The sequence below is a fragment of the Trematomus bernacchii genome, unplaced genomic scaffold (assembly GCF_902827165.1).
Source record: "Trematomus bernacchii unplaced genomic scaffold, fTreBer1.1, whole genome shotgun sequence".
Classification (NCBI taxonomy): domain Eukaryota; kingdom Metazoa; phylum Chordata; class Actinopteri; order Perciformes; family Nototheniidae; genus Trematomus; species Trematomus bernacchii.
The window spans coordinates 49,997-63,770 of NW_022987858.1; the positions used below are offsets into that span (position 1 = coordinate 49,997).

At 36.3% G+C, this 13,774-nt stretch overlaps 1 pseudogene; it reads left to right on the plus strand.

Annotated features, from left to right (window-relative positions):
* The first annotated feature begins 2,615 nt into the window (after positions 1-2,615).
* Positions 2,616-11,199, plus strand: LOC117469126 (annotated as a pseudogene).
* Positions 11,200-13,774: the final 2,575 nt, after the last annotated feature.

Below are 13,774 nucleotides of genomic sequence, written 5' to 3' on the forward strand. Positions count from 1 at the left end.
TAATGATCTTGAACGTCACTAAAACATAGCTATTAAGAAAGCTATTTCATAAGTGGCTAGATCTTGATAAATAATAATTATTTGTTTTGTTTTGTGTTAAGATATTCAGGAGTTAAATTATTTAAAATTCACAGTCCTGAATGTGGGTTTGTGGTGAATGTGGGGATCTACAGAGTAAAGGCTTTCACATTATTATAATTATAATTTTATTGAAATGTACATTTTACACCAAAACGGAACACAAAAGCAGGACCAACCATCATACATTGAATTCCTTGACTAAAAAGATAAAGATTCATAATTTAAATATATATTTAACAACAAATGGGCCGGTTCTAAAGGTTATTCAGTTAAACCCAATGAGAGGGGATACAGCTGTGCACATGTCATCATTAACAGACGTAGTTTAAGAGTGACGTTTGAGTGAACGAGGACATCCCAATTAATACCTGAGGACTCCTCTGTCCTCGCGTCACCTCCTCGTGTCTCTCGCTCGCATCTTACGGAGGCGGAGCTAAGACGCAAGGAAGGGACGCGAGTGAGGGAAAGGAGGAGTCGAGGAGGGGTATTGAGACGAGGCTAATGAGAGGGGATACAGCTGTGCACATGTCATCATTAACAGACGTCGTTTAAGAGTGACGTTTGAGTGAACGAGGACATCCCAATTAATACCTGAGGACTCCTCTGTCCTCGCGTCACCTCCTTGTGTCTCTCGCTTGCATCTTACGGAGGCGGAGCTAAGGCTGCGTTTCACTTCTCTTATTTTTCATTTCCTCGCTCCTCGGTCTCGGTCTCACCGGAAGTTGATTTGTCTGCGCCATCTTGAGTAGCGTCCCAATGGCCTTATTTTTGCCGGAGGACCGAGGATCGAGGAGCGAGGAGCGATAATGGAGGAGCTATAATCGAGGAACCACCAGACCATCCTTCGATGAAATCCTCAGACACTCGCCCCGCCCCCTTACTGTGCATCGCTCACTGATTGGACGATGCAGCGCATGCAATGATCTGATGCTTCTTGACATGAGAGCAGTTTCCCAGCGGAGTGAAGAAAACACATGAAACTCACGGGACTCACTCCTCAGTTCTTACTGTGTTTTGTTTCAATGAATGCATCATTCAGTTACAAATATGTGATATATCTGAACAACAAAGTGGACAAAAATCATTTCATTCATTTATTGGAAACATTTTCGTGATCGCTTTTTTCGTTTTACATTTTCATTTATTGTCATTTCCATTCAGTCAGTCATTAAGTGCTATTTAACATGTTAATTTGCTACATATCCACACAAACAAAGTGTGCAATCCAATGAATGTTAATCTAACTGGGTTTTGATAGATAACATATCTCTTTTTCTTCTCTCAATTCTTTTATTTATATTGTGCACTCTAATCAATATTAATCAAACTAATATTCGTTTATACATTTTAAGAATGGCGTTTATCTTGTTTGAGAATGAGTTCTTATTTGATTTGATTTATTTGGGTCTACAACAGATGATACAAATGTTTGTGTCAGTAAATGTGTACTAACAGAGGCGGGGGTGTTTGTGAAAATAACGGGGACAGAGCTGGCTGCTGTCAGACGATCAGCTGTGCAGCGTCATCACAAACGGACGTCGCTTCACGTGACGCTCCGGAGTAAAGGACGTCCCATTGCTCTTAAAACTCATTTCCCTGCTTCTCGTGGTTTCCTTGCGTCTCTCCATGCTTCCCTGGTGGGAGGGACTAGTCGCAGGGAAACGACGCAATTGAGGGACGCAAGGAATCCATTTAACCGAAGTGAAACGCAGCCTAAGACGCAAGGAAGGGACGCTAGTGAGGGAAAGGAGGAGTCAAGGAGGGGTATTGAGACGAGGCTAGGGTTGGCGTAGTGGCTGCCACACATTCCTCCATGAGCAGCAGCAATGGCTGATGGGACTTCTGCTCCACTGTTGCCAGGGACATGCACAGACATTTTGGGGGGCGGGAGCTCAAGTGAGAAAAAGGGCACTTCCCATAATCATTTATAAAAAAATGTTTTAAAACAAAAAGTTGAATGTAATTGCACATCTCTGACTTACTAACATGTAGGTATATTGACTTGGAAGCTTGTTATCGTTGGGCTGATTTGAGAAAATTGCCTTTAAGTAGTTTAATCTGAATTGTTGTATTGTTTTATAAATAGTGTTGTATGTAAAATAATCAGGTAATTGTTGAAACATAAATTCAGTATAATACAAAAAAGAAGAAGCAATTGGGCAGATAAATAAAAATGTACTTGAATAAGTGCACTAGAAATTATCCAAATGAAAACTCTACAATGAAATTGCAAGTATGTGAAATGACATCCCAGTATAAGTAGACAGATGCTGCCCTGCTCTCACACAGGTGTTGCTCGTTCAGCTAATTTGGCAGGGAGTCTACAAATTGTGCCACTTCCTGTGTGATCCAGATCATTCAGTCATGGGGACTCAACTCTACCTAGGTGTGATAGTTGTGACTCTTTTTGCCAATGCAGGTATGCTTAGCACATGTATGTAAACATCTGCTTTTGTTGGGGAATGTAGGGAAATATATAATAATGATTTTTTGCAGAAATCAAAGTACACTGAAAAAGACTCCATAAACATCACATGGACGATCCCCTCGAGGCTGCGGCAATATGCAGCTCGTCACTTCCTCGGAAACTGCAAGCCATCTAGGTTTAATGTTCTGCCCAGCTGAGAGGGGAAAGCTGAGTTTAACTACAAACTAGCTGACTGCAATTTTAAAAGACTGGTAATGTAACTGCCATGTTTCACCAAAATACCTCTCAGCCTTTTCAATGTCATAATGAGCTTCTTTTTTTTCTTCAGGTGAAAGGGAAAAATCTCCTCTACAAAAATGAGCTGACTTTCAGGCCCAGACCAAAGTCGAGTCCTGCAGCTTATGTGTATCCCATCGAGTGTGTTTATCCAAGGTAGGAGTTGCTTTCTTATTTAAATTCAAGTTTAAAGCTGATATATGGGATAAATGTTGTTAATATATTTCAGACCTAAGGAGTGGGCTCCTCCTTTCCTGAACCCGGGGTCAGGTGTTGCCGAAGGCCGAGGAGGGCTGAAGTTCCCCTTATGAAACAAAAATATATTGTAATATATTGGTAAATATAATACAATATATTGGATCATACATTTCCATATATGGGAAAGTAGTCCTTATATTTTTAAATATATTGCAATATATGCATGGACCATGTATGGCTATATATTGATACATATAAAAAAAAAATATTGCAATGAAAACAAAAACTGCACTATACATTTATATGTAATAGTTTTATTGAAACACTCATTTATCTTTCATGAGTTTACATAAAATTGAACAGATATTCATAAACAGTTATCTCACTTCGTTTTGTATAGTTACCCACTTTATATATGAACATATGTTTGATGGTAGCCTACATATAAAAAAAGTACAAATTGTCCATTGAATGATGGAAAATAATATACAGTTTATAAATATATATAGACACACACATATATGCACGCATATATATATGCATATATGCACGCATATATATATATATATATATATATATATTCATATATATGCACGCATATATATATATAAATATATATATATATATATATATATGCACGCATATATATATATAAATATATATATATATATATATATATATATATATATATATATATATGCACGCATATATATATATATATATATATATATATATGCACGCATATATATATATAAATATATATATGCACGCATATATATATATATATATATATATATATATATGCACGCATATATATATATAAATATATAAATATATATATATATATATATATATATATATATATGCACGCATATATATATATAAATATATAAATATATATATATGCACGCATATATATATATGAATATATGCACGCATATATATCTATGCATATATTACGGCCGACCGGCTATTTGGAGTGGAACGCACCCACGGCAGACGGCCCAAACAGTATTCGAATGCGCCACTTCCGGCTGATTTCGGGGAGCCCCCCCCCCCTCTCCAGCAATAGATTGATCTGATTGGCAGATTCAAATCTGCGTTGCTGCCTCTGTCTGTTGATTCTGTCGCTGAGTGTCAAAGAGAAAGCATTCATCAGGTGCAAGAAACGAGAGGAAAATACAGCACCAGAGTCAGGTATGTGTGTGAGCATTTAAAACTATTTTAAATTGAAATAATTCTGCATGTACACTATAAGTAGTCTAGTTGCTTAATCCGTATGTCCCGTCTCTCGGCACTACACCAGCTACATTAACTATGTTAGTTCCCTCGTGTATGAGTGTATAACCGGTCCGCAGCTTTGTGAACATTCAATTTCGAAGATTTTCGATGTTACAGTCAACTGAAGTCGACCCAAAACAGCCAAAAATAGCGGACCTTTAGATCGCTAACATTTTAGCATAAGTCAATGGAGTTTAACATAGCGAAAACTAGCCCCACGGCTAACGGACATTTTCTGACTGGTGACGATGATGAGCTAGTTAAGTAATGTAACCACAGTTAGTCTATGTCTTGTAAATTCCCCTTGTTCTCCTTGATCTGCATTATATCGTTCGTGTTTTAGTCAGGCACATTTAGGGACAGCTAAAGTAGTTCAGCTACGGGTCTTCGAGCTGGTTACACATGTGCGTTCAGGACATTATTGCGCATCGTCACATGCATAATTACCATCGTCACAGAGAGAATGCGTTCGTGAAGAATGTGAGCATATATGCAGATCTTTAGTGTTGGTAATGTTATAAGATTGTATGCATAGTGTCCTGCTCAGTCAGTGTGTTAATGAGTCTTGATGTCCCGTTTTTAGTTTCTATGTTGTTCAGGAATTGAGCTAATGCTAGCTAGTTAGCTAAGTTAAGCTATGATAGTGTGTGGATGAGATGCTAACTTAGCTTTTATTAGCCGTGTGTTTGCAACGTGTCTAATGTGTTTTAGCAACAATTAGTATTGCTGTTGCTTATTATTAATAACCATCGTCTGGTTAGTTATTGTAATTTGAACCTTATTTCTATTTCTGTGTATTTTGCAGAAACCATTCATTCATTCTCTACTCTACGTTAGGCTATGTGTTGTGGACTAATGCATTCAAGTTAGTTCACATTTTAGTTGTTATTGCCCCTGCTGACAATTGTGTGGATAATATGTAGCCTACAGTCAATGGCATTTCACATTTTGCTCTCCAGTGTATGTTATTTTAATGTTGACCCATAATACTATATATCTATATATTTTACAGGAGCATTGTTGAAATTCATAGGTCGAACTAAGCCTGCAGAACCACAAGTCAAGAGGACAGAGGAGCCAGATAGCAGTGGTGACTGAGACAGAATAAATAAGGAGAGAGGGCCCATGCAGAGGCAGACATCAGTAGTGAGGAATCAGACCCAAAAGATACGAGGACAGAGGAGCCAGATCGCAGTGGTAAGGAACGCACTGTCATTTAATTTCACTGTTATTTTACTTTTCACATATCACTTTATTCACTATTCAGCTTAGTTATCCTTGCCATGAAGGATTGAATGGATGAATGTTCTATATTATTTTAATGACAGATTGAACCACAGCAATATTGTTTTAGAGATTTTATATGTTTAACTGCTATGCCTGTCATCTCTGCTCTGTGTCATTGTGTTGTCTCCTGGGTTCTGTAGTGCCTGGAGTCTGTCTTTTTATTTTTTTCCTCCCAAACCCCATCCCCTCAGGATGCCTTTTGCCTCCTGTCAGGTCATCATTGTAATAAGAATTTGTTCTTAATTGATTTTCCTGGCTAAATAAAGGTTCTACTACTATTTATTCAGTTATTTTATTACTGGTACTGCTAATTGCATTATGCGTATTGTTGTATATTGTATATACGTATGTATTTACTACTACTACTTACAAAATCAAGGGTTGTAGCTTTGTGTCAGTACATATTTCAGGGTTTTTCTATGCCTTTGTTCATCTAAATTCTAATACTCATAGGCGACTACCACTCCTGCCGAGGCCCAGTTCTCCCTTCCCACCACCCCAGGCTCATTGTGCTAGGTAAAACTCTCATTCAATAAAAGTAGTCTTTTAAAGGTGGGGTAGGTAATTTTTGAGAAACCAGCTCGAGATTGCTAGAATTTGAAAATACACAGCTGGAAAAAATGTGCCACTTCCTTACAGAGCCCCTCCTCCAACACACACGAACGCGCACATGACCAATGAGGGCACGAGATAAGTTTGTGCACAGATGGAAGGCTGACAGGCAGGTAGGCCATCCAGTCATTTCAACCGGGCCGGCTAAAATGATTGGTTGTGCTTTTTACAGTACCACGGCTTCCACAGATGATATTTTTTTATGGATTTTTTGTCAAAGCACTTCAGATATTCATTGCTATCAGGATGTTAAGAGCATTCCATGGAATATAACAAAAAGTGTATCTCGAGCCGGTTTCTCAAACTTACCTACCCCACCTTTAAAGATGAATGCAATTACATTTAAAAAAGTTTTAAACAGAACTGTCACAGATGCAGATGCTTGGTCCAAATTCCATAAAATATACCAACCAGTAGCGCCACACTCAGACGAAAATGTACAAAGCCTATTCTTCCACTATTTGTATTCCCACATTATTCACCAAGCCAGCCCATGCTTTAATATAGATATTATGGATATTGTTATAATTCCTGCTGTCTTTTGTGAACTTCTAATTATTTGTAATTGTTCTGTTCCACAGATGCTGTAGTAAACCACCATCCAGGGACCAAGACATCAGATATAAGAACATCCATTAACACAAGAATTTGTGAGTAAAGGCACGAAAAAAACAAGATGGACGATTAAATAGGGTACAAGACTGTTTTTTTGGCCCTGTTCCGGACCTTGTTTTAATGAGTGATCAGCTCATGTTTAAAGTTGTCACCAGGTGAAACAAAAAACAAGATTGTTAAATAGGATAACAGACTGCTCTTTTTGGCCCTGTATGAAATAACAATGCATCATTTATTAACTATACCTATACAAAATGTAATACATTTTCCCTTCATTATGTAATAACACCTCCTTTTGTAATAATTTGCCCATTATGTAGTAAACAAGTTCAATGCAAATATGTAATACATGTCGCCACATTTTGAAATATATTATTACATATTGCTGTGGTTATTACAAAATGAGTTGCAAACAATAACATTACAACTGTTTATTTATTTATTCAACCATGAATCATCCTTAATCATAATTTAAAAATATTTCAGTAGAATATCTTTCATTGGCCAAAACTAGATCAAGTGTTACCATATTCATTAGCCAACATGTATATCAACATCAATTTTGGGATATATTTACAGTTTGGTTATGGTTACATAATGAATATTACAGTTTTTTTAAAAGGGCAACTCACGCATTTTGTAATAACCATTGCAAAATGTAATAATTTATTACAAAATGCAGGGACATTTATTTTATATTGCGTTCAGGCTGTTACAGAATGCAGCAGATTATTACAAAATGTGGGTTTTATTACATAATTACATAAAAATGTTCTTGAGTCATTACATAATGTGTTGTTTAGGCCTTTTCTTTTATTCTTTCCTTGTCCTTCTTTTAATGAGTATTTTGATAACTGTTACACATTGATAGAAAAAAACAAATTAAGCTTCTCATTATTCAGACTCAGCTCTCAGCGCTTAAGCTTCTTTTAAATGTTGATAAAACCAAGGTAATGCTCTTTTCAAAAACTAAAAAAGACACCAGAGCCTGTTTTAGATATTTTAATTACACAAGGAATAAAACTTGAAGTGGTTGCCTGTTACAAATACCTTGGTATCTGGCTTGATGATTGTCTCACTTTTAAACTTCATGTCAATAACCTGCTTAAAAAACTGAGGGTTAGACTAGGTTTCTTTTCCAGGAACAAGTCCTGTTTCCCACTTGAGGCCAGAAAAAGGCTAGTCACTGTGACCTTTTGACCTGTGCTGGACTATGGTGATCTGATCTATATGAATGCACCTGCCAATTGCCTGGTCAAGTTAGATGCCGCCTATCACAGTGCACTGAGATTTGTGACAAACTGTAAAGTATTAACCCATCACTGTACCCTGTATGCAAGGGCAGGTTTGCCTTCACTAACTGTACGGAGGCTCAGTCACTGGTACATTTTTATATACAAAGCCATGTTAGGGAAACTTCCTTCCTACATCTGCTCCCTGATCTCACGGCGAATTGTAAGTGGCTACTGCCTGAGATCGAATGCTGTGGTTTTATTAAATGTGCCAACTGCTAGGACTGTCTTAGGGAAGATAGCATTTAGATGCGCAGCTCCGCTAACTTGGAACAGTCTGAGCAATTTGGTTCCACTAAATGTTTTTAAAGCAAGGATAGATGCTATCCAATCGGAAACTGTTGGAACCTGTAAATGTTACTAGCTATGTAAACTGTAGTCACTGTAAATATGCTGTATGATGTCCTTTTTTGTTTTTCTGTTATGTTTATATGTATTCATGTGGAACCTACTTGCAGCAGGTCACCCTTGAAAAAGAGATCAATGATCTCAATGGGATTCACCTGCATAAATAAAGGTTTGAAATTAAATGAAAGATTTTTTTTATCAGAACATGCATTTCTCCTCATTGTGAACATATATTGCACTCATGTTCAGAATATATGGTACGTACATGGTCTTTTATAAATCTGAATATATATAGTGCATACATGTCCCCATATAATTGTGAATATATAGCGCATACATGTCCCCATATAATTGTGAATATATATAGTACATGTCCCCATATAATTGTGAATATATTCTGCATACATGTCCCCATATAAATCTGAATATATAGCGCATACATGTCCCCATATATTTGTGAATATATATAGTACATGTCCCCATATAATTGTGAATATATTCTACATACATGTCCCCATATAAATCTGAATATATAGTACATACATATCCCCATATATTTGTGCATATATATAGTACATGTCCCCATATAATTGTGAATATATTCTACATACATGTCCCCATATAAAACTGAATATATAGTACATACATGTCCCCATATATTTGTGAATATATATAGTACATGTCCCCATATAAATGTTAATATATAGTAAATGTATGTTCACATATATACACAACCAATATATTATATATATTTACATATATTACTCAATATATGGAAAGCGGCAATTACTGATGTATTATCCCATATATTACAATATATTATCACAATATATTATTCAATATATATATATTGTAATATATTAACACAATATATTATTCTATATATCTTCAATATATTTTCAATATATTTTGTAGATATGAATAAATATGTTTTTCATGTTGATTATTAATCAGTATCACTTGGTGTAGCCAACAGCAAGATTTCCTTTATTAAATCTTTTCAATTAACCAGTAAATCAGAAAACAAAATAATGCAATATATTGACAGTTAATATATGGGGAAATATATTTTCTTTGCGTAAGGGTCCACATGCTGCTCCTAAATGGTGAGGGCTCATGCTCCCAAAGGCAAAACACTCAAAAAATGCACACTAAGCCGTTTTTACTTTTCCCCTTTTCAGAAAAAATAACGGGTAGCGGAGACAAATGTCATCCCCCTGGGCTCCTTCATGCCAATATGGGCAACAGTGGAGCAGAAGTCCCATCAGCCATTGCTGCTGCTCATGGAGGAATGTGTGGCAGCCACTACGCCTGAGCTGCAGGCTAACAGCAATGTGTACCCCATCATTACAAATAAGGGGTGAGATCCAGTCTCTGATTTCTTTCATTGTTTTCTGGAGTTTAGTCCTTATCGCTTATCTGAATTTCTTCAGGTGTCTCCTGGACAGTGTGAAGGGAAACTCCAGGTTTCTCCCTCGCTACCACTCGTCTGCAATCATCCTCTACCTGCAGTCCTTCAAGTTTGGTCTCGGCGACGAGGTGAGGGGGTAAATGTAAAGTGCTCTAAAGAATATTTGGTTCCTAGCAAACATGTATGTTTCATGTGCTCCTCAGGTGTACATTCACTGCAAACTGCTCGCATGGGATCCTGAAGTTCTAAGTGAGAGCAAGAAAGCTTGCCACTATGTAAAGGGAAATGAGCGGTAAGGGAATTGTGATATGTTGGAAGTATGTGAAAATGTTCTTGCCAGCAGTTTAATATGATGAATGAAACTGATGCCATGTGCAACAAGTATGCACCATTAGCCAAGGATGCTAGCTTATTTTAGCATAACATATCCAACTTGAAGTACATCAATGCATGTACTTTGATCAGTATTGTGCTTTTATATATCTATAAAAAATGATCTCCTGCTAACTAAAAGTATAGACAACAATTGTGATGAATGATAATTGTAAAATATTTGAGAACAATATATTTATTTTAAAAGGAGGGGCACTCAAATGATTAGCCAACCTAATGAGATTTATAAAATAAAAAAAGCCCTGAGCCTTTGTAAAATGTTAACCTTTTTCTGCATTGTAGATGGAAATATATCTTTTGGTCATTAACTTGATATTTATAATTTGACCAGTTTTTTAGTTTTTTATAGAAACATCATACCATTTTTATAACAGCTTTTTTCTTCTGTGTATACAAAATGTTTTAAAGCCATGCTGATGTATTTGAGCCTTAACGATTGCTGCTTCCTCAGATGGGAACTCCTGGATGACCCCATGCAGAGCTCCATGTGTGACTGCTGTTCTAGGACCTGCAACACTCGCTCCAAGAGAAGAGACGAATGGGGTATCGCTTTTATGCTAACTTGTATGCTTTTATTATATAGTGTATAGTCTTTTTCATTATGAAGTTATTGTTGTTTTTTTCCACCTCAGAATCCAACGGCTTCATGCACACTTCTGTGTTGGGACCCCTGATCATAATGGATCCATCGCAACAAAATGCCCACAATGCATCAGATGTTTCCATTGCTGACCAAGGTTAATGAGTATTTATTTATTTATGGTATTTGTCTTGAAGTTTTTTCAAAACTTGCCATAAGACTAACGTTGCTAAACATTTTCTCAACAGGAAGTCCAGTCTAAGATTGGGGAGACTGAACAGAGGGCCCAGGTGGACGACATCCATATGCAGATTAAAGTTGTCTATAATCTCTGTATAAATAAAACTGTTAACTCCTGTGGAGTATAAAACGAGTATCTTTACTTCATATGAAGGTCCTACTGTCCTCAACTGTGTCCATCTGTCCTATCAGTAGAATTTTACTAATTATGTGTGACTTTTGTCATTGAAAGATACTGTCAATTATAATGTAACCTTTAATGGCCATGTGAGTTGGAGTATAGCCGCTGAATTTTTCTTTCACTTTCCATTTTACAGTGAGCTCTGCACATGATATAAATTCTGAAATTACATACACCACCAGATTTAAAAGTTATTGGTGATCTGTCTGGTATTACAACTATGGCAATTATTTATGTTGAGCCTGATTTGAAAAGACAATTCTGATCTGATCTTCTTTTCTGGGCACTAATGCCTGCAGTTGAATGTAGCATAGTTTACATACTTTCTGGCCATGAATATAAAATCAATAGGGATGGCCTGCATGGCACGTGTTTATGCAGTTAAAAGAGGACATCATAGCAACACAACTAATATTCAGGTGTGTGTGGATATTTTCTCACACTGAATACAACTTGAATGAACTGAAAAATGTACCTTTTTCCCTTACCTTGAGTTTCCATTAGGTCAAAGATATACAAATAACATATTTGAATAGGACAGGACATCTGATAAAGGAATACTACCTTCCCCCAAATTATCATTTGTTTAGAAATGACTCACCTTTTAATTCTCAATGAAAACTATTTCTTTCATGACTTGAAGTTGAACAAAGATCAGTATTGTGCTTTTATATATCTATAAAAATGATCTCCTGCTAACTAAAAGTATAGACAACAATTGTGATGAATGATAATTGTAAAATATTTGAGAACAATATATTTATTTTAAAAGGAGGGGCACTCAAATGATTAGCCAACCTAATGAGATTTATAAAATAAAAAAAGCCCTGAGCCTTTGTAAAATGTTAACCTTTTTCTGCATTGTAGATGGAAATATATCTTTTGGTCATTAACTTGATATTTATAATTTGACCAGTTTTTTAGTTTTTTATAGAAACATCATACCATTTTTATAACAGCTTTTTTCTTCTGTGTATACAAAATGTTTTAAAGCCATGCTGATGTATTTGAGCCTTAACGATTGCTGCTTCCTCAGATGGGAACTCCTGGATGACCCCATGCAGAGCTCCATGTGTGACTGCTGTTCTAGGACCTGCAACACTCGCTCCAAGAGAAGAGACGAATGGGGTATCGCTTTTATGCTAACTTGTATGCTTTTATTATATAGTGTATAGTCTTTTTCATTATGAAGTTATTGTTGTTTTTTTCCACCTCAGAATCCAACGGCTTCATGCACACTTCTGTGTTGGGACCCCTGATCATAATGGATCCATCGCAACAAAATGCCCACAATGCATCAGATGTTTCCATTGCTGACCAAGGTTAATGAGTATTTATTTATTTATGGTATTTGTCTTGAAGTTTTTTCAAAACTTGCCATAAGACTAACGTTGCTAAACATTTTCTCAACAGGAAGTCCAGTCTAAGATTGGGGAGACTGAACAGAGGGCCCAGGTGGACGACATCCATATGCAGATTAAAGTTGTCTATAATCTCTGTATAAATAAAACTGTTAACTCCTGTGGAGTATAAAACGAGTATCTTTACTTCATATGAAGGTCCTACTGTCCTCAACTGTGTCCATCTGTCCTATCAGTAGAATTTTACTAATTATGTGTGACTTTTGTCATTGAAAGATACTGTCAATTATAATGTAACCTTTAATGGCCATGTGAGTTGGAGTATAGCCGCTGAATTTTTCTTTCACTTTCCATTTTACAGTGAGCTCTGCACATGATATAAATTCTGAAATTACATACACCACCAGATTTAAAAGTTATTGGTGATCTGTCTGGTATTACAACTATGGCAATTATTTATGTTGAGCCTGATTTGAAAAGACAATTCTGATCTGATCTTCTTTTCTGGGCACTAATGCCTGCAGTTGAATGTAGCATAGTTTACATACTTTCTGGCCATGAATATAAAATCAATAGGGATGGCCTGCATGGCACGTGTTTATGCAGTTAAAAGAGGACATCATAGCAACACAACTAATATTCAGGTGTGTGTGGATATTTTCTCACACTGAATACAACTTGAATGAACTGAAAAATGTACCTTTTTCCCTTACCTTGAGTTTCCATTAGGTCAAAGATATACAAATAACATATTTGAATAGGACAGGACATCTGATAAAGGAATACTACCTTCCCCCAAATTATCATTTGTTTAGAAATGACTCACCTTTTAATTCTCAAAGAAAACTATTTCTTGCATGACTTGAAGTTGAACAAAGAATCCCAGCGTATACATATATTAATGTTGATATATAAAACAGCAAAACTAAATCAAAACATCAGTAAGACAAGCCATGCACTATCATCCTTAAAGTGTTTTAAATAAGAATTTCATGTAGTCATACAGGATAATAAATTGATTAACAAATGGTGATTTTGTGCTGCTGATGAAGCTGAATACAAATGAATTGGGTGTAAGGACTAATGTGATTGGATGCTCCCCATGCTGTAATCAGTGTGCTAGCTGCTGCAGCTGGGACTGTTGACAGGCACCAGGTGAAAGACGTTATCTTGATTAATGCCTCTCAGGA